Source organism: Equus caballus, chromosome 23, assembly GCF_041296265.1.
Source record: "Equus caballus isolate H_3958 breed thoroughbred chromosome 23, TB-T2T, whole genome shotgun sequence".
NCBI classification, from domain to species: Eukaryota; Metazoa; Chordata; class Mammalia; order Perissodactyla; family Equidae; genus Equus; species Equus caballus.
Genome location: NC_091706.1, coordinates 22,246,803 through 22,269,145, shown reverse-complemented (window position 1 = coordinate 22,269,145; position 22,343 = coordinate 22,246,803). Strand labels below are relative to the sequence as shown.

Genomic DNA, 22,343 nt, shown 5'->3' with positions numbered 1-22,343 from the left:
CCAGGAAGGGTAGAGGAAGGGGAAGGGTGGACTGCTCCCCATTTTCGTTAGGGTCAGCTGAGGCGTGGGGACGTGGCCCACCACCCAGACTTCCTGAGGGAGAGAAAGGCTCTTAGGAGCAGGTGACATTCGTTCCTCACCAAGAGATCCAAGAGCAGCATTTCCCCCTGCCACTCACCTCAGGGCCTAAACACCCCCACACTTCCAATTCCAAAACTTTCTGAGGCAACGAGGGGAAATTCTGGCTGTATCCTTCCAGAGGAACGCATCCCACCCTGCAGCTGTGTATAGTTCAGGATAGTGAGGGAGCAGATGGAAAGACAAGTTGAGCCAAGTTCTGGACTTGAAGGTTTCTCTCATTTTGAAAAGGCCCGGAAGTTGTTAGAGTAAACTTTTTGTACTTTTTATGAAAAACTAAAGTGTTTTAAGTACAGGACATCTGAGTAAGGTCAAATACAGGACCCAAGATAAAACTGAGAAAGCCACTTGTCAGGCCCCCTACAAGGGACTGGTCATCTTGCAGAAACCAAAAGAGGCAATCAGTCAGAGCTGACTTCCCTCCTTCCTTTCCCTGAGCATAAGCGCTGGCAACCCCAAACCCACTCCCCCAAAGCACCACACAGAGAACACTACTCTGTCTTAGCAGAAACATTTATTGAGGACGATCAGTATCCTTGGTTGTGCTAACCATGGTTCTCATCAGGGGATGTGTTCCCGTGAAAACTGCAATGCTTTCTCAACAAGGACTGAATGATTTCTTTGGGGACATTTTTCCTCCCTGGAAGTGTTGGAGAAGCATTTCCTGTTTGAATCGAAGAGTCAGATCTCTGAACACAGTGCTTTCATTAGAGGTGAGGGTGGCCAGAGGGACGTGGCTTACATCATGCATGTAGGTGGGTCTTGGATGGGGCACAGAGTCCCTGTAGGGTGGGGAAGGGGGTTGACTCTGGCATAAATGCTGGTTCTTGAAGGCCACAACTTTCCAGGGCTGTCTGATCCTGTGTCTTTTGTGTCTAACCCTTGTACAAAAACTCTTGTCAGGAGGGACAGCATCTTGGCTGCAGGATGTGGTCCTTGCCCATTCCCCTGGCTGTGGGTCAGAGAGAGCCCCGTAGTTGGAGGGATGTCCCTCGTCAGGCTCTACCTGGGCCTGCAGTTCCCCCTTCTGCTGACTTAACTCTGCAGCCTCAGGTTCGTATCTACATGCTAGTTTCTCCTCTAAGATCTTCCCGATGGCTGCCATGAGCTCATGAGCTTCAGGAGGCCCACAGCTCACGAGAGCTGCACTTTGAGCTGGGTCTCAGAGCGGTGCAAAGGTTGACGTGAACTTGGCCTTTTGCTGGGGACTTTCCTGCCCTGTGATTTTTTTCTTGGAATTAATCCACTGAAAAAACGGCCTCATTTTTTTTCTGAAGTAACTTTCAGGAGGAAACTGTTCATTCTGTGACAGATACGGGGAAGTGCCCTCTAATTCTCTGTCCTCAGTAGAGTGGCTCTTCTTTCTGGCTTTAGACGTCCCAACTCCTGACTCCTCGCTTCCACATTCTCCTGCTCTGGAGTCCAGAGGTCTCACTGTCTTTGCAGCTGGTAGGAAATTCCTATCCTGGCATTTCCATGAGACATGCTTAGAGGCCCAGGGTTCCCGCCAATCCCCATTGTCCTCCAAGTGGACTTGCAGCACCTGGGAAGCTCCCATGTCCCCACTGGAGACGCTCTGGGACTGAGTCAGTGAGGAGTCGGAAGGCAAGCTATCTGAAGTAAGGGATATGTCAGCGGGAGAGCCTTTAGGCTGGCTATGTTCCTTGCCCTTCAATTGAAACTTCCACTCGGTAAGGAGCTGTGTTTTAATGTCTGATGGTTTGGAATCTTGGGGAACTGGTATTTTTGGTGAGGGGCAGTCACTGGTCAGGGTAGTTTCTACTTTGCTCACATTGATATTTGCCATTTGGGAGCTTCCCAACTTGTTGGTTGTCAAGATGTCACAAGATTGTGATGTAAGAACGCACAGCTCCTCAGCCTTGAATATCTCCCTGAAGTTCATGGTGGACGTGGAAAAATGTTTTCAATTCTTCTCCACCATCTTTTGGCCCTGAATCATGTCCTCTCTATCACTGGAACTCACATTCTCATCCCTTGGCACATGTCCAGCCCCAGCTTGCCTTGTGGGCACCTCTCGGCTGCATCTGTTATTGTCTGGTGCAGTCTTCCTCTGACTCACTTTGTCTATAAAGCTGTGTGTGAGGATCTCTGAAGTCTGTCTGCCATGCTCGATTGCCTGGATGTCCTTGGCAAGCTCCTGGTCGATATCAGAGTGGGATGGTTTTAGGGCCCCCTGTCCTTCGTTGCCCACAGATGAGGTAGCAGGGAGTGGAAGATCCAGGATGGGGACTGAATTCGTTGTTTTCACCTTATTTCCCTGAAAACTTTTAGAGCTGCCCTCAAGGGGCTTGGAAACCTCAGCTTTGGAATCCACCCCAGAAATATAGCTGGCTGAGGAGAGAAAGTCAAGTTGGGGAAGGGGTCGTGTTTTGGCTTCTCTCAACGTATAGGATTTTATGGATTCAAGAACTTTGAGGGGTTGGCCCCACCTCTGACTCACGCGAAACCTTATAATATGGGTTTCTAGCACCTGTCGGGGGTTGGGATCCAGAAAAGAAAGCTCTGGAGTGGTCATCTGGGGGTGGACCCCACCTACTGTTATGTTTTTCAAATGTCTGTTTTCCATATTGTTCTGGGAACTCCCAGAAGGAGGGGATGGGTTGTCCTCAGCCAGCCATGAATGCCACACCCCGAGGGGGACCCTCCCCGCAGTGATCTGCCAAAACTTCTGGCTTAGATGTAATGTAAGAATGGTTTTCACTTCATTCCGGTCTGTGTCCTTCCTTGAGACATTTAAGAGTTCATTCCCTGAGTAATTCCTTGAGTGACACACACAGCTACTTTCTGTCTCTGAGGCAGCCCTCAGACTCTTTAGTAGGTAGCATTCTGAGACCCTTTGAGGACTATCTTCTGGTCTCTTCTCTAGGATATATCCAAGATTCCTCTTCACGTCCTGCCTCGGTCGAAACTTTGTTGAGATCGTCTCATGGAAGCTTCCTGGGAAACTCAATTCAGTCTGCTAGATCCTTGCTACTCTGGCCCTGAAGCTGACGGAGCTGTGAGTGAGCACGTCTGCCTTTTTGCCGAGATGTTTCTGTGCATTTACACAGAGACTCTAGATTCCTACTGGCATGGAGGCAGCGGTGTGAGAATAGCCTCCTTGGAATGTGGAGCTCCATTTTATCCTGGGGTTCGCTGGTGATATGAACATGGCCAGGAAGGACAGAGACTGGTACATAGGCATGGGAGGACTGGCTGACCAAAGGAGTGGTGAGAGCTCGAGGACAAGTGGCTTCTTGAGATTTTTGCAATGCAGGGACTAAACCCCACAGACTTTCTTGTTGCTTCTGCAACATGTACCATTTCAGGTGTTGATTTTCAGTTGAGCTATGAGAGTCTGACTGAATCTGGGATCTATGGAAAGACACTCCATGGTCCCTAATCTGGGATGGAGAAGAAGATGGTAGGATTGAGAGTGGGGATTGAAGGTGGGCATGGGGCCGGACCTGAGTGAAAGGTGGGGGCTGGGATTGGGAGTTGGTCTGAGAGAAGGGTTGCGGATGTACATCGGGGAGGGGAGGAGGGTGAGAATGGGGAAGTGGTGGAGATTCTTGATCCCACATCTTGACTGCAGAAGCCTTACAGATTCCATTGAATAAGACAAAATGAGACCCTAGTGGGGCACTACTACTAGAAACCAGGAGAGTGGCCACCAGGGACTCACTGTGCAGAGAGGGAAGACCCCAAAAGAGCTGGGTATATTTCTGCTGCAAGTTTTCTCCCAAAGTCTTGACATACAGTAGCTGTTGACAAATGCTCAGCTGCTCTGGTTTGCCTGTGATGTCCCAGCCAGTTTTGGGGGCTGTGGTGTCTTGTACGTCAAGTGGCTGCAGTGAATTCCCTGAAGACATCCGTTGGTTTTCTGAGCACATTTGTTTTGAAAATAGTCCTTCCTCCTTTTCTTTCTTGTCTAAAATCTGGAAATCCATTCTCTTTTTTATTTGTCTTGCCAAGAATGCCTGGCCGTTAAGGCCAAGGAAAGAATGGCTGCTGGCCTCCATGCGATTGGTAGCAGAGTCTCCCCAGAGACAGGTCTCTGGTAGACTGAGGGAAACTTGCTCTCGTTGAAAATCAGAGTGTGATAATGTGGGGAGGAACATGTTCTTGGCAGGAGCCTGACAACAAGAGAATTCTGAAATGGACAGACTTGAATGGTCAGTGCCTCTGACTGTTGGGACATCAGCGGACAACCCACCAGGGCTATCTGCAGATGAGTTCTCTGGAACAGACTTCAATAAGATGGAAACCGATTTAGATTGAGTCACAGTTAAAGGGTGGTCTGTCGGTGGTGAGACAGACAGGCTTGGTGGTGGGTGATGACAAGCTAGTGAATCATTGGGATTGATTATCTGGGACAAATTTGGTAAGGCGTTAATATCTTGGGAAAGGGTGCGGTCAAGAGAGAAGATCGTATTCAGAGACAGAGTGGCCTCTGGTTGGAGAATAGGACCCGTTGCCTGGGTGTCATGTGGTGGGAGAGGGGGAAGGGCAAGGGGTTGGGGTGGGCAATGGTCTGCTGGGAATTTGGACTCCAAGGGAGGAGAAGGCTCTGGTGGCATAGAGTGACCCGGTGGTGAGGGTGAAAGAAAGCCAGCTAAGGGTGTCGTCGGGTTAGGTGAGAGAACGGAGGGGGGCGGTGGGGAAGGGTCAGGTGGAGGGGATGGTGTTAGGTCTCCTGGAGGGACTTCTGAGAAGGCAGAGGACAGAGTGAATGATGACTCAGTCCCAGAAGCTGTGGAAGCCAGAGAGGACACAGAGGCAGTATCATCTTCCAGGTCCTCCAGGAACAGCAGCCGATTGACCTCCACGGTTGTGCTATTACACACCTCACAGGAGGGGTCTGGACATAGCAGTTGACGAAAGCAGATGGTATCGCGATGCTGGCCCCGGGGACTGAAGGAGACAGGAGATATATAGCTGCAGCCAGGACCAGAACAAATATATGGGGCCCTGGCAGGTCTGACAGAGGTAGGGGCACCCATTGCATACTGTCCTTTCACATCCCCCCACTTCCTTGAGCTCACAATCTATGTTGTTTCCTTCTCCCCAAGACTTTCACAATCTGGATTTCGAAATCTGAGGATTTTCCCTCCCTTATCAATCTCACGTTTCACTGAGGCCCTAGAAATTCTTAGGCCCTGCTAAGAAGCGGGATACAGGAAAGAAGGATTGTGTTTAGTCACCTTTGCAGCAGAGAAAGCACCTTCCTTCCCTCCTCTGCTTCGCTCTGGCAAGCTCTCCAACCTGGGAATCCAGGAAAGTGATGAAGACAGAAGCAAAGAGATCTTTGAGGAGGCAGAGTAGAATGTCCTTGATGGTACCCTTGGTAGATTGGACTTGGAGAGCTCCAAGAATGAGGATTCAAGATCGCACGGTTAATGATAATAATAAAGCTCACGTATGTATGTTGCTTTATCATTCCCAAAGGGCTTTCATTCCTATATGTATGTCATCCCACGTGAGGCTCAAAAACACCATGTGAGGAACATAGGTCACTGGTTACTTCAAGGAAGAATCTGATCATCCAGGAAGTCAAAGTACTTTCACAAGGTCAGGAGACAGAAGTTCTGACTCTTGACATCTCATGTGGCCACTTCTTGGGCCACGCCCATTGCCCAGGTCCATCACTGCTTCATGCCCAGATGTGGGCAGAGCAGGAATCTGAGAAATGTTTCAGGTTCTGACTGCTTTCCCATGAGCCTCTCCTCTGAGGGCTCTGTTTTCTGAGAGGGACTGTATCTAGCGACTGACATCCTCAGAGACCATGGACCTGGGACCTCATGGAAAGGACAGGAAGGGTCACCCTTGGAGAGCTCAGGTGGGATAGGTAGAACCTTACCACTTGGTGTTCCACCTTTTCTTCTCCTCTTGGCTCTGCCCTGACACTGAGAACAAAAAGAAAAGGAGTGGCTGGGACTCATTGGTCTCACTTCTCTGTTTAGGAAAGTCAGATATTTGTTATCCAAGAATAATACGACTCTCTATTTTAATTCCTATAATTTTGCGTTCCTTCCTTTTATTAATTTTTAAAGGTGATAAAATACTTTCAGTTTTTCCTTCTTTGAAAACCTCGAAGGAGGATTTTTGGCTATGAGGTCCACACTTGATCTTCTCAGTCAGAAGTCCTCTGCTCAAGGAGGGCATAGACTCTGAGGCCCACAGTCACATCTGTGCTTCCTCAGATAGGCCCCTGTATCCTGGGACAGAGCTCTTGCTCCGGCATCTGCTCAGAGACTCAGCTCTGTTCTCCTGATCTGCCTAACACGAAGGAAGGCTTGGCAAGTGGCGCCTGACGTGGCAAGATGACTCATGATCAAGTGCTGGGAACGGTGTTCTCCTACACAGATCTGAAACGCTAAATGACTGAATCAAGGACTGCAGAATCACTGTTTGGGATTTTTTATTTGGGAACCTACCAGCACACCCAGATAGTCTGTGAGCTTTAAATGGAATCCTTAGTCCTCCCTGAAGCCCTAGTTCTGCCTGTCCTCTTCCCCTAAGAGAGCAATGGTCTGTCCTCTCCTCAGACTTCCCATTTTAGGTGTCTCTCTGGCCCAGCTAAACTCATTTAAAAATGTGAGAAAGGGAACAGGAAAATAAAGAATTATTCTTTGAGGAGTGACTTTTGGTTCCAGCTCCAACACTTAAAGAGCTTGGGAGTCTTTACTACGGTCTTTAGGAGAAGCAGAAGCTGAGCAAACTGAAAATCAATGGCTTTTCTTGAAGTCACGAGAGAATTGAGGTTGCAGGGCAAACTACTACCCAAGATCTTCAGAGAGGGTGAATGCAGAGAATCACAGTTAAGATCCGCTTACCTGGAGCAGAAGCCACTAGAGCCATAAACTGGTAGAAACACGTAAAAGACACTGACAAATTGCTGAGGATGCGTGTGGGCCAGCATGAAAGTGAGAAACTCCTGGAGGACCATTTAAGAGGAGGCCCCACCTACTCGTGAGTTTTACTTCCGGGAACCCTACCAAGTTCTCACAGTGAAGAACCATGAAGAAACTCTGATGTTGGTGGCACGGGAGGGTGGGGGAGAAAGGTTACCATTTTGAAAGGATTTTGAAATATCCCCTGAGTGTGCTCCGTAATAGAAGCCTCCTCAGCAGGGGAAAAGACTACCAAGCCTTATCCCACGTGGGTGAAGGGCAATTACCCAACTGCAGCCCCCTGTAGCCTTCCTGTCTCATCTAAAGAGTTCCAAGAATAGAAAAAAAAAAAGCTTAGAAACACTTGTGAACGTCACAACCCAGGGACACTGGCCCACTAAAAGCTTTAATTATATCCCCTCCCTTAACATCTTCCCACCCCGTCCCCAGGGCTGCAGTATAGTGATGGGATCATAGCTGAAAGAGTTGCAAGGCATAGGCTCTGTTTAAGGAGGAGATTTAGGGGAACCTAAAGACACAAGAAACACAAAAGCAAGGACACTACAGGAAATTGAAGCCTCTGACATGCACAGCTATGGTAAATATTAAACACAGCCCAACAGCTAGCCAGATGAGCATAGAACTTCACACTAAAGGTTTATTTATTTCAGTTCCTATTTCCTAATACAGCATGTCTGGCTTTCAACCAAAAATTGCAAGGCATGCTAAAAGGCAAGAAAAAACCGTCTAAACAGACAAAGCAAGCATCAGATCCACATTCACATTGACACAGGTTTTGGAATTATCACACATAGAATCCAAAATAACCATGATTAGTATGTTAAGGGCTCTGATGGAAAAAATAGATGGCACACAAGAACAGATGAGGAATGTCAACAGACAGAGGGAAATTCTAAGAAAGAATCAAAAGGGAATGTTAGAAACCAAAAACACTGTACAAGAAATGGAGAAGGCCTGTGATTGGCTCATCTGTAGATTGCATACGGCCAAGGAAGGAATATGTGAGTTTGAATATATGTCAATAGAAACTTTGCAAACTGAAACGCACAGAGAAAAAGAAAAAAAATTTTAAAGCCCAGAATATCCAAGAACTGTGAGACAGTTTCAAAATATGTAGCATGTGTAATTGGCATACCAGGAGGAGAAAAGAGAAAGAACAGAGTAGAAAAATATTTGAAGTAATAATGGCCAAGGATTTTCCAAAATTAATGACAGGTTAACCATAGATCGTAGAAGCTCAGGAAAGACCCCAACAAGATAAATACTAAAAAAGTCTATACTTGGACATATCGTCTTCAAACCGTAGGAAACCAAAAGATAAATCTTGAAAGAATCCAGAGGAAAATAAACAGCCTACATCTAGAGGAACAAGGATGAGAATTGCGGGATTCTCATCACAAACCATGCAAGCAAGAAGAGAGTGGAGTGAAATATTTAAAGTGTTGAAAGAAGAAGAAACACCACCCACCTAGAATTTTATATCTAGTGAGATTATCATTCAAACGTGAAGGAGAAATAAAACCTTTCTCAGACAAACAAAAACTGAGGGAATTCATCAGCAGCAGAGCTGCTCTGCAATGAATATTTTTTAAAAGTTCCTCAGGGAGAAGGAAAATGATAACTTGGATCTTCATTAAAAAGAGGAAGAGAAGGAATAAATTAAGATAAAATGAAACTTTTATTTCTCTTATTCTCAACTGAGCTAATAATAATAGTGACAATGTATTGGGTGATTATAGTATATGGATAAGTGAAAGGAATGAAAGCAATGTCACAGAGGACTTACATCAGTTATAAACATATATTACAAGCTCTACCGCAACCACTGAAACTTTTTTTAAAGAACAATTGATATAGTAAGAGATGAGAGCAAATGGAATCATATAAAATGCTTGTCTAAAACCAGAAAACGCAGAAAAAGAGAAGAAAAAAGAATAGATATAATAAATAGTAAACAGTTATAGACGTTGTAGATATGAGTCCTACCGTATTTTTAAAAAATCGCTAAATATAAATGGTGTAAATTCACCAATTCAAAAACCGAGACTGTCAGTGGATTAAAAAAACAAGACCCAATCAAATGTTGTATACAAAATGCCTACTTTAAAAATAAAGATACAGATAGATTACAAATAAAGACAGAGAAAAATGTACCATGCTAACACTAACCAAAAGAAAACAGGAGTAACTATATTAATTTCAGACAAAGCACACTTCAGAACAAGGAAAACTATCAGGGATAAAGAGGGGTATTACATAACCATAAAGGGTCCGTGCTCCAACAAGACACACGGTCCTCAACATGTATACATCTAACAACATAGCGTCAAAATATGAGGCAAAAACTGGCAGAACTGCAAAGAGAAATAGTCGAATCCATTGTTATGTTTGGAGATTTCACCCTCTCTCTCAGAAATGAACAGATTCAGCAGGCAGAAAATCAGTATAGATGCAGTTGACCTGAACAGCACCATCAGTCAACGTGATCTAATTGACATTTTGTAGAGTACTTCATCCGATAATACACATTCTTCTCAAACTCTGATGGAACATTCACCAAGATAGACCACGATCTTGGCCACAAAACACACTTTCACAAAAATAAATAGAGATTGTACAAAGTATGTTTTCAGACCATAATCGAATTAAACTAGGAATCGATTACAGAAGGATAGCTGGAAATCCTAAAATGTTTGGAGATTAAACAACACGCTACTAAACACATTGGTCAAGGAAGAAGTCTCAAAGTATTTTAAACTAAATGAAAATTAAAATAGAACTCATTAAAATTTATAAGGTACAGCAAAAGCAGTACTTAGGGGGAAATTGATAGCATTGAATGCATCTATTTGAAAAGAAAGATTTGATATTTCTGAGGGACCTGATTTTTTTTTTTATTAATGTTATGATAGATTACAAGCTTGTGAGATTTCAGTTGTACATTTTTGTTATTCATGTTGTGGGTACACCACTTCCCCCTTCGTACCCTCCCCCACCCCCCCTTTTCCCTGGTAACCACCGATCAGATCTCCTTCTCAATATACTAATTTCCACCTATGAGTGGAGTCATATAGAGATCGTCTTTCTCTGACTGACTTATTTCGCTTAACATAATGCCCTCGAGGTCCAGCCACGTTGTTGTGAATGGGCCAATTTCGTCTTTTTTTATGGCTGAGTAGTATTCCATTGTGTATATATACCACATCTTCTTTATCCAGTCATCAGTTTCTGGGCATGTAGGCTGGTTCCACGTCTTGGCTATTGTAAATAATGCTGCGATGAACATAGGGGTGCAACGGACTCTTGAGCTATCTGTTATCAGGTTCTTAGGATAGATACCCAGTAATGGGATGGCTGGGTCATAGGGTATTTCTATTTTTAACTTTTTGAGAAATCTCCATACTGTTTTCCATAGTGGCTGTACCAGTTTGCATTCCTACCAACAGTGTATGAGGGTTCCTCTTTCTCCACAACCTCTCCAACATTTGTCGTTCTTGGTTTTGGATGTTTTTGCCAATCTAACGGGGGTAAGGTGATATCTTAGTGTAGTTTTGATTTGCATTTCCCTGATGATTAGTGATGATGAACATCTTTTCATGTGTCTATTGGCCATATTCATATCTTCTTTTGAGAAATGTCTGTTCATGTCCTCTGCCCATTTTTTGATCGGGTTGTTTGTTTTTTTGTTGTTAAGCAGTGTGAGTTCTTTGTATATTATGGAGATTAACCCTTTGTCGGATAAGTGGCTTGTAAATATTTTTTCCCAATTAGTGAGCTGTTTTTTTGTTTCAATTCTGTTTTCCCTTGCCTTGAAGAAGCTCTTTAGTCTGATGAAGTCCCATTTGTTTATTCTTTCTATTGTTTCCCTCAACTGAGGAGTTACAGTGTCCGAAAAGATTCTTTTGAAACTGATGTCAAAGAGTGTACTGCCTATATTCTCTTCCAAAAGACTTATTGTCTCAGGCCTAATCTTTAGGTCTTTGATCCATTTTGAGTTTATTTTGGTGTGTGGTGAAAAAGAATGGTCAATTTTCAATCTTTTGCATGTGGCTGTCCAGTTTTCCCAGCACCATTTGTTGAAGAGACTTTCTTTTCTCCATTGTAGGCCCTCTGCTCCTTTGTCGAAGATTAGCTGTCCATAGATGTGTGGTTTTATCTCTGGGCTTTCAATTCTGTTCCATTGATCTGTGGACCTGTTTTTGTACCAGTACCATGCTGTTTTGATCACTGTAGCTTTATAGTATGTTTTGAAATCGGGGATTGTGATTCCGCCGGCTTTGTTTTTCTTGCTCAGGATTGCTTTAGCAATTCGCGGTCTTTTGTTCCCCCATATGAATTTTAGGATTGTTTGTTCAATTTCTGTGAAGAATGTTCTTGGGATTCTGATTGGGATAGCATTGAATCTGTATATTGCTTTAGGTAGTATGGACATTTTAACTATGTTTATTCTTCCAATCCATGTACAAGGAATGTTTTTCCATCTCCTTATGTCATCGCCTATTTCTTTCAAGAAAGTCTTGTAGTTTTCATTGTACAGATCCTTCACTTCCTTGGTTAAGTTTATCGCAAGGTATTTTATTCTTTTCGTTGCGATTGTGAATGGGATAGAGTTCTTGAGTTCTTTTTCTGTTAGTTTATTGTTAGTGTATAGAAATGCTACTGATTTATGCACGTTAATTTTATACCCTGCTACTTTGCTGTAGTTGTTGATTATTTCTAATAGTTTTTCTGTGGATTCTTTGGGGTTTTCTATGTATAAGATCATGTCGTCTGCAAACAACGAGAGTTTTACTTCTTCGTTACCTATTTGGATTCCTTTTATTTCTTTTTCCTGCCGAATTGCTCTGGCCAGCACCTCCAGTACTATGTTGAATAGGAGTGGTGAAAGTGGGCACCCTTGTCTTGTTCCTGTCCTCAGAGGGATGGCTTTCAGCTTTTGTCCATTGAGTATGATGTTGGCTGTGGGTCTATCATATATGGCCTTTATTATGTTGAGGTACTTTCCTTCTATACCCATTTTACTGAGGGTTTTTATCATAAATGGGTGTTGGATCTTGTCGAATGCTTTCTCTGCATCTATTGAGATGATCATGTGGTTTTTGTTTTTCATTTTGTTGATGTAGTGTATCACGTTGATTGACTTGCGGATGTTGAACCATCCCTGTGTCCCTGGTATAAATCCCACTTGATCATGGTGTATAATCTTTTTGATGTATTGCTGTAATCGGTTTGCCAAAATTTTGTTGAGGATTTTTGCATCTATGTTCATCAGTGATATCGGCCTGTAGTTCTCCTTCTTTGTGTTGTCCTTGTCAGGTTTGGGGATCAGAGTGATGTTGGCTTCATAGAATGTGTTAGGGAGTTCTCCATCTTTCTCAATTTTCTGGAACAGTTTGAGGAGAATAGGTATTAAGTCTTCTTTGAATGTTTGGTAGAATTCTCCAGAGAAGCCGTCTGGTCCTGGACTCTTGTTTTTGGGGAGGTTTTTGATTACCGTTTCTATTTCCTTACTTGTGATTGGTCTATTCAGATTCTCCATTTCTTCCTGATTCAGTTTGGGGAGATTGTAGGAGTCTAGGAATTTGTCCATTTCTTCCAGGTTGTTCAATTTGTTGGCATATAGTTTTTCATAGTATTCTCTTATGATCTCTTGTATTTCATTGGTATCTGTTGTGATTTCTCCTCTGTCATTCCTGATTTTATTAATTTGTGATTTCTCTCTTCTTTTCTTGGTGAGTCTGGCTAGGGGTTTGTCAATTTTGTTAATTCATTCGAAGAACCAACTCTTTGTTTCATTGATCCTTTCTATTGTCTTTTTTGTTTCAATATCGTTTATTTCTGCTCTTATTTTTATTATTTCCCTCCTTCTACTGACTCTGGGCTTTGTTTGTTCTTCTCTTTCTAGTTCTGTTAGGTGTCGTTTGAGGTTGCTTACGTGAGCTTTTTCTTGTTTAGTGAGGTGAGCCTGTATTGCGATGAATTTCCCTCTTAGGACTGCTTTTGCTGCATCCCAAATGATTTGGTATGTCGTGTTCTCATTTTCATTTGTCTCCAGATAATATTTGATTCCTTCTTTAATTTCTTCAATGATCCATTGTTTGTTGAGAAGCGTGTTGTTTAGTCTCCACATTTTTGCACCTTTCTCTGCTTTTTTCTTGTAGTTGATTTCTAGTTTAATAGCGTTATGATCAGAAAAGATGCTTGATATTATTTCAACTCTCTTGTATTTATCGATGTTTGCTTTGGTTCCCAAAATATGGTCAATCCTTGAGAATGTTCCATGTGCACTTGAGAAGAATGCGTAACCTGCTGTTTTTGGATGAAGTGTTCTATATATATCTATTAAGTCCATCTGGTCTAATTTTTCATTTAATTCTATTATTTCCTTGTTGATTTTCTGTCTGGATGTTCTGTCCATTGGTGTTAATGGTGTGTTGAGGTCCCCTACCATTATTGTATTGTTGTTGATGTCTTCTTTTAGTTCTATTAAGAGTTGCTTTACAAATTTTGGTGCTCCTGTGTTGGGTGCGTATATATTTATAAGTGTTATGTCTTCTTGGTGGAGAGTCCCTTTTATCATTATATACTGTCCCTCTTTACCTTTCTTTATCTGTTTTGTTTTGAAATCTACCTTGTCTGATATTAGTATAGCGACACCTGCTTTCTTTTGTTCATTATTAGCTTGGAGTATTGTTCTCCATCCCTTCACTCTGAGTCTGTGTTTGTCTTTGGGGCTGAGGTGTGTTTCCTGGAGGCAGCATATTGTTGGATCTTGTTCTTTGATCCATCCTGCCACTCTGTGTCTTTTGATTGGGGAGTTCAATCCATTTACATTTAGAGTGATTATTGAGACGTGGGGGCCTACCACTACCATTTTGTGTCTTGTTTTTTGGTTTTCTTCAGTTTCCTTTGTTTCTCGTCCCATGGTTTAATCTGTTCTGATGTAGAGCTGCTACTCTCTGTTGTTGTCCTTCTACTTGTCTCCTCTGCTCTTGGTTTTGTAGCCCCTTTCCTTTTTTGGATTTTTCAGGAATGAGGGTTTTCCTGAGGATTTCCTGAAGAGGAGGTTTTGTGGCAATGAACTCCCTTAATTTTTGTTTATCTGGGAAAGTTTTTATTTCTCCATCGTATTTGAAGGATATTTTCGCTGGGTAGAGAATTCTCGGCTGTAGATTTTTGTCCTTCAGATTTTTGAATATATCATTCCACTCTCTTCTAGCCTGTAAAGTTTCTGCTGAGAAATCTGCTGATAGCCTGATGGGGGTTCCTTTGTAGGTTAGTTTCTTTTGCCTGGCTGTCCTTAATATTTTCTCCTTGTCGTTGACTTTTGCTAGCTTCACTACTATATGCCGTGGAGTTGGTCTTCTTGCATTGATAAAGTTTGGAGATCTATTGGCTTCTGTCACCTGAAGATCCATCTCCCTCACCAGATTTGGGAAGTTCTCAGCCATTATTTCTTTGAATAGGTTTTCTGCCCCTTTCTCCTTCTCTTCTCCCTCTGGTATACCTATAATCCTTACGTTGCATCTCCTAATTGTGTCTGATAATTCTCGGAGAGTTTCTTCATTTCTTTTAAGTCTTGCTTCTCTCTCCTCCTCTGCCTGCAACAATTCTATATTGCCATCTTCCGAATTGCTAATTCTTTCCTCCATATTATCGGCCCTACTGTTCAGAGCATCTAGATTTTTCTTAATCTCCTCTATTGTGTTCTTCATTTCCAATATTTCTGTTTGGTTCTTCTTTATCGTATCAAACTCTTTTGTGACATAGCTCCTGAACTCGTTGAGTTGTCGGTCAGAATTCTCTCTTAACTCATTGAGAATCCTAATGATGGCTGTTTTGAAGTCATCATCATTTAGGTTATATATCTCATTTTCTTTGGGATTGTTTTCTGTGTATTTGTTACTTTCTTTCTGTTCTGGAGATTTAATGTATTTTTTCATATTGCTTGATGATGTTGATTTGTGCCTCCGCATGGAGATAGAGTTTAGTTGCTCCTTTCACTTGTTTCAGCTGCTGCGGTGGGGGGAGCAGCTGTTTATACTTCACCAACCAGGAACCCTGTCCGTAGTTGCTAACTGGGCCTGGGCCCCTCTTCGTAGCCACAGTGGCCCTTTGGATTCCCTCCTCTGCCGTGGGGGCCGTCACAGGGGGGCTTCAGGCTGCAGGTGCCTACTGTTGTTGCCCACCTAGATGCGCTCTCTCCTTGGGGTCTGCAACGGTGTTATGGGCTTTTCCAGCGGCCAGGGGTGGGATCACTTATATTTGTCGCTCCGTTGCTGTCGGCACCCACCAAATCTCACTTGTCCTCTATGGGTCGCAGGAGAGCTATTGGCATCTTCTACAGTCTGTGGTTAGTACACCTAGCTATGCTGCTTTTGCCCTGGGGTCTTCCAGCCTTGTGGCTGGTGGCTGGGTGCCTTCTACTGGTGCTGTGCAGAGGCTTTCTCTAAGGCTGCTGTGAGCCTGTAGGGTTTCCCCCTAGGCTACTAAGCTGGGTCTCTGGAACTCTCTCCAGCCCCAGTCCTCTCCGAGATCTCCGGCAATCCCTAGCCCCACGGGGCGTGCAACGGCAGCTGGGGGTCGCCCCGCCCTCTGGGATTCTCTCCGGGCCTCTCCCGGAGCCGTGAATGCTCAGCGTGGCCCCTCTGCTAACGGCACACAGAGAGTTTTGTCTGCTGCCCGGGCGGAGCTCCGGCGCTTCCCCTCCGGGTCGCCGAACCGGCCTTTGAAAGTTCCCCCAGCCCCAGTCCTCTCCGAGATCTCCGGCAATCCCTAGTCCCACGTGGCGGGCAACGGCAGCTGGGAGACCTCCGTGCCCTCCGTGTCTCTCTCTGGGACCCTCCGGGCGCCCCGAGCACCAGGCTGGGTCTCCCCGCCAATGGCGGGGAGAGACTCTCCCCGCGGGCTCCGGTGTGCAACTCCAAAGTTTCCCTCTGCGTTTAGGAGTAATTGCAGGGGGTTTAGGTAGGGTTCTGGTCACCTGTTTCCACCGTCGCTCCTCTGTTGTGTTCTCGCTCCTGCCCTAGATGTGTGTGGATCCTCTGGGGGAGTCCGTTGGAAGAAAGCCGCTTGCGGGTACCAGGCTGCCCGTCGGGGTCGGAGAGTTTTCACCTATTTCCACATCCTCCCGGAGGAAAGTCCATCCGCCTTCGGATGTATAGTCGCGTGGGTGTCTCAGACGTCCTGAGATGCTGTCTGGATATCCTTTGTCAAGCGATAAGTGTCCAACTAATTGTAGACTCGAAGGGCGAGAGACAAAGAGGACTACTCACGGCGCCATCTTGGCTCTCTCTCTCTGAGGGACCTGATTTACTTACCTGATTGATGTCTCTCTCTTTCCGAAATTTTGGGAAACATGGACTCCTCTTTAGGTAGCACAGTGACAGAAGAAGGAGCCCCACCCCACACAGGAAGGCAGGGATGGGAATACCTAGGAACTGAAGCTGGAGCTCAGCCATGGTGCATTAACATTCCTCAGACAAAGAGGGTGATCTGCATCACCAGAAGTGCACTGCCACCTCAGGCAGCTGGGCGTTAAGAGTGCACATTCTAGACTAGAGTTCCAGGCCCACATCACAGAGCTTTAGCATAGACACCAAAGGTTCTTGAAGGTCGGGGAGGGGAAAACACAGAAGTGATGAACCCACAACCCTTCCCCCACCATCCAGGCCAGCAAATCAGTCCACCCCTCTGAGGCCCTATAGATACTTCCAACTTACCTTCCAACTCCACATATTCACCATAGCATATATTTCACCTTGGTGAAATTTTCTATTTATTCTGTTACCCAGCTATTACCTAAGAGCCTTTTATTGCTTGGTGATCTCCTTTTGGACCCCCACGTCATCTTTGAAAGTCGGTCCTGTGCCCAGGGATTTACATCCCCAAGATGTACTCGGCCTTCAACTAAAACTTCCCCTCATACATAATGTGTTTTTACCTGTATGAAACCAGAAATATACTCAGCAGCAGCCCCGCCTCCCATTATCTTCTCAAAAGAATCCACTATCAGCAAAAAGCGTGAGAGCACAGAGTAGCCTGTATCAACCAACAGAAAGCCTGAGAAAGAGGGCCACAAGGGCGTGGCACATCCGTGGACCCAGGGCAAACAACTTGAAAATGTTTGGTAGTTCTTCTTTTCCCCAAATCCCTCTTAGGCTAGTCAGCCTCTAAAGGTTCTCAAATCTGGCCCCCTCCACCCATGCGGTGTCTCGCCCTGCTGCTCCCTCTTTTTCTCTGCCAACTCCCCTCCTCCCAGCAAAATTTTAAACTTTTCCATTATTTTACAGAGCAATTGTGCTGGACCATGGCCTGCAGGGTCAAACTCATCTTGATTTAGGGACTAGGCTTCTCTTTAGCATAACTTCTATTGAGCACAGTTGTAATCCTATTTGACAGTACCTTTAGATTTTTTTTGAATCACACCTATGGTTACTTCTTCCATGAAAGGTTTTATGATTTTTTCCCCATCTACTTTCTATCTTTTCCCCAAAATTCCCATTGACATCTCTGTACCTTTTTAAACAATAACGTCATTTTTGTGGATGGTGTATATATATTTATTTCATCTCCCCCCAGGCTAGCTAGTCATTTAATAGTTATAACTTTTACAGCTTCATTGTTCAGTGCTGAACTGCTGGAATGAAGCCCTGTGTCGTGTCCTCCCTTTGCGTGCCCGCATTCCCTCGCTGAGTCTGATGAATCTATCTTGGCCGCAGACACCCAATCCTTTCCCTCCCATGTGAGAGGGTTTACCAGTAATGACAGCTCCTTTCTTTCCCTGTCTTCTCCCTCATCCACAGCTTCACCATCGTCTCTACCCAAAAGGAAGGTACACTTCAAGCCCACCCCTCTCATGTACCCTCCCTCGACTGCAGGAGGTCTCTGTTCAGACAAATCCCTCTATGTATCTTTGCTTCTCTGGCATTGTTTTCTTTATAGCAAGTCTGGTCCTGACTGCCCCTAAGGTCCCCAGGACTCATGATTGTAAAATCCTCCTTTAAAGTCTGAGCAAGATAAGCTCCACCAACAATAGTTTCAGGTGGGGCCGGCCCCATGGTCGAGTGGTTAAGTTTGCACACTCCACTTTGGTGGCCCAGCGTTTCGCCGGTTTGGATCCTGGGCGCGGACATGGCACATTCGTGGACATTCATGTGTGTGTGTGTGTGTGTGTGTGTGCTGATATAGAGAGAAAGGAGAGGGAGGGACGGGAGACAGAGACAAAGTGGAGAGATATCGAAAATGGGTCAATATACTAATGGTTACACCTGGATAAAGGGTATATGGTTGTTTACCATCCATGCAACTTTTCCACAAGTTTATCTTTAAATACATACATTTTAAAAATGGACCGTTGGCTGTTGTCCCAAATTTTGCCTAACCTTTGAGATTTCTGGCTTTGATTCCCGCAGCTGCCATCGCTAGCGTACCCAGACCCCAGAAGTGTGCAATGGTGACTTTAAAACAGTTGTCGCAGGTTCTGTCCCAGGCAAGGAACCCTGGATCCTCTTTGCACATTTAAAGTGTGCTAACACTTCAACAGGGTTTCACAAAATACTGGAAGAGAGCATCCCCCCCCAAAAATTTTTTTTTTTTTTAAATTATACATAATATAAAACAAAAACCAAAGGAAAGAACAAAATATTCAACATGTGTACAGCATGAAACCCTTAATTTCTTCCTTATCTGGTGCCACTGGTCGTCCGTCTTCTGGGGTTTTGGGGCGTGAGTTGGTTTGCCGGCACTTCCTCTGCTCTGCTAGTCAGTTACCACTCCTGCACCGGATTTCCGTCTTCAAAAAATCTGTTGACATCTTTTGTCATATCTTCTCCCCTTCTTGTCGTCCTCAAGGGCCTTATTCTTTTTAAATCCTTTACTTGTTTTGGCAGCTTGATTGAAATATAGTTCACCTACTATACAACTTACCCATTTAAAGTGTATACTTCCATGATTTTTAGTATATTCACAGGTGGGTAACCATCACCACAGTCAATTTTAAAACATTTTCATGACTTCAAAAGGAAACTTCATAACCTTTAGCTGTCATGCCCCTGTCCTCTCATGCCCCCAGCCCTAAGCAACCACTAGTCTACTTCCTCTCGCTCTAGATTTCCCTGTTCTGGACATTTCGTATGAATGGAATCATATGAGGTTATTTATGACTGGCCTCTTTCACTTTTGCGTAATGTTGTCAGGGTTTGTGCATATTGTAGCATGTATCAGTACTTTTTATTGCCAAAAAATATTACCTTGTGTGGATATACCGTAATTTATTTACCCATTCGTCAGTTGATGGACGTTTAGGTTGTTTCCGTCTTTTGACCGTCATGAATAATACTGCTATGGACATTTGTGTACAAGTTTTTGTGTGGACATATGTTTTCATTTCTCTTGAGTGTCTAGCTAGAAGTGGAATTTCTAGGTAATATGGTAATTCTGTGTTTAACTTTTGAGGAACTGCCAGACGGTTTTCCAAAACAGCTGCACCATTTTTCATACCCACCAGCAGCATAGAAGGGTTTCAGTTTCTCGGCCTTCTAACACTTGCTATTATCTAACTTTTTGATTCTAGCCATCCTGTGTGTGCAGTGCTATCTCACAGTGCTTTGGATTTGCATTTCCCTGGTGACTAATGATGTGGAGCATCTTTTCATGCAATATTTTACTTTTGGGGAAGGAGAGGAGATAAAAAAGTGTTTGATCTCCTGTGTTTAACTCATCATACAGTAGCTCGTTTGAAATGTATTACAGGAAAAAAACTTTCTTCTAAATCTTTGAAAACACTTGCATGGTGATGTGAAGTCCTTATCACATGTACAGTTTTCTCCTTCTGTGCTCTCTACGTGCTGCAGTCACTGTGTGACTGAGGGACTGCAACACCGTGCACTGCATTTGCTTGGGAAGATTCCTTTCTGCGTGGGGTGGAGGGAGGAGTTAACTCAGTGACTTCTCAGGCTTGACTACAGGGCTGAGCAGAACTGATGGCCAGAGCATCTGAAGCTCAGTGCGTTTCCTCCCCATGGCTCTGTCCATCTGTTTTGGGTCAGTGAGCTCCACAGGTAGTAAATGTCAAAGAAACGTGAGAGCTGTGACATGGGCACAAAGCATACACCTGAGAGACGGATGGCAGGATGTTCCCATGGGCTTTTGCCCCTTAACCGTAGTGTAGGAGACGGGCCGTATCACACGTGCCAGATGATGACTGTGAAAGTGGGGTGAGGGCTACATGGGAAGTTCCACTGCTCCTGTGCATGTTTAAACATTTCTGTAATAGGAAGCTTAAAATAATGAAAGAAGCTGGGTGCCTCCTAAAGAGAGGGAGGGGACGAGAGGATACCTGGCAAGGGGGCTCAGTCCGTCAAGACGAGGGTTTAGCTCTCTCAATAGGGACATTTCAGGAAGTGTAATCGTTGAGGTTAGGAAGGAAACCTCTTTTCATATAACAGGAAAGAAGGAAAGGAGGAACGGGAAAAGGTTTTTGTGAAGCTTTATTGACGGAAAGTTCCTGTCTCATGACTTCTAGTTCCTCTGTGATCAGTGGTCCAGCACATCTACTGAGCAAATGGAGACAGCCTAAATTTGAGGGAAGTGAAGGAGATTTGACATAAATTTGAGTGTCCCTGGAGAGAGAATGGAGTAAGGAAACAGCGGCCTAGGCTCCATTTGTTTTGTTCTCATGTTAGTAAGCATGGGATAATTCTTTGTGGAATGAGTGAGTGATTTCCAGCTAGTGCTGGGGCTGAATTTACTGTGGCATCGGTAGACTCCATTGTGAGACTTAATCCAATAGTGATCAATTAGTTATAGGAAGGCATTTCTGGGAAAGGCAGAGAGATGGGATTTTGCCAGACAGGAAGGATTAAAAGGGATTGGATGGGGCCCATGAGTAGCGGAGCCGTTTAGATGTGGGTTACCTGACAGACCACCACGTCTACCCGGGAGAGGGAGGAAATGTAAACAAGAGCTTGACGGACAGACAAGGAGTAAGTGGGAAAATGAACGGCCTGGAGTTGAAAAGTTAACAAGGGGCATATGAATCAGAAGAATGAGAGACGAGGCCAAAGGGTGGAATGTCCGACTGTAACAATCTGGATGGCTGAAGTGTTCCTGGTGATAAGCTCTGGAGTGTGGCAGTAACTACACTGGAATGGAAGTAAAGGACCCTAAGATGAGATGATGTAGAAACTGAGAGGCTGGTCTTTGGCTGGTCTGTCCACATCGATGGTAGAGCCCTCCATGGCCTCCTCACCTCTTCAAGTCTCCTGCCCTGGGCCCCATCCCCCTCCCAGGACCTCCACAGAATCTGCATTCTTTCTTTGACCTCAAGTTTCAGACATTGTGGGTTCAATGGCATAACTCTGGACAAGAAGATACAAGTGTGGAGTGAGAGAGGCTGTAGTGGACACCGGTTTTGTTTTTGGTTTTGGTTTTAACACCTAGCATTCACAAGTCTTTCTGGGAAAACTACCTCCAGTGCCCTCTGGGATACTCACCCCATTTGTGTAGTGTGTATGTGTGTGTGTGTGCGCGCGTGCGTGTTCGGTTTTGTTACAATAATTACCATTATACTTGTATCTTTTCTAATGTCCTCAAATTCCTTTCCCTTACTCGGAGTCTTATTTCGTTTGTCACCTATATCTTGACCCCCTCTTATTACTTATAGAACAATCATTTTATTCTATTTTTCCCTTTTTCTCCTCCCTTCCATTTTTAAAATCATGTTGTTTTTAGAAAACTAAATTGGTATTTTATTTTTCCACCCTTGTAACCATCTTTATTTTACTTAGACATCTACAACTTAATGTATTTAACGCTCACCATCATAATGCTTTTTGAATTTTGCCCCGGTTGACACTCAGCCAATTTTTGAGTCCCAGTGTGTCTAAGTGGAGTTGCCTTTCCTCCAAACCCCTATTGTAAGGGTGGGTATGTGTGCAGCCCATGGTGAGACCCACATATATCTGTAACCTGGTGCATAGTCTGCGACTCACCTCTGGTTCATGAGCTGCAGGTGTTCTGGGGGAGACCAACCATGGCTCCACCAAGGCCGTGAATATCAGAGGCGGCACGTCCATCCTGATAGGTGAACTGTACACACTAAGGGCAAGATCTTGCATATTCCTATTAAGCATAGATGGAAGGAAGGCGGCAAGATCACCTTCCCCAAAGAGGGGGATGCCATGCCTGATGACCTCCCTGCAGATATTGTTTAGTATTCAAAGAACAGCCCCGTGCCTTTTAGGAAAAAGGCATCAGTGTGCTGTGCAGTGCCTGGATCAGCCTCAAGGT

At 44.4% G+C, this 22,343-nt stretch overlaps 1 long non-coding RNA gene across 1 annotated transcript in view; it reads left to right on the top strand.

The window, feature by feature from the left end:
• Nucleotides 1-22,343, top strand: part of LOC102147588 (uncharacterized) — a 452,754-nt gene that overhangs the window by 67,788 nt on the left and 362,623 nt on the right. The window lies entirely within an intron of this gene.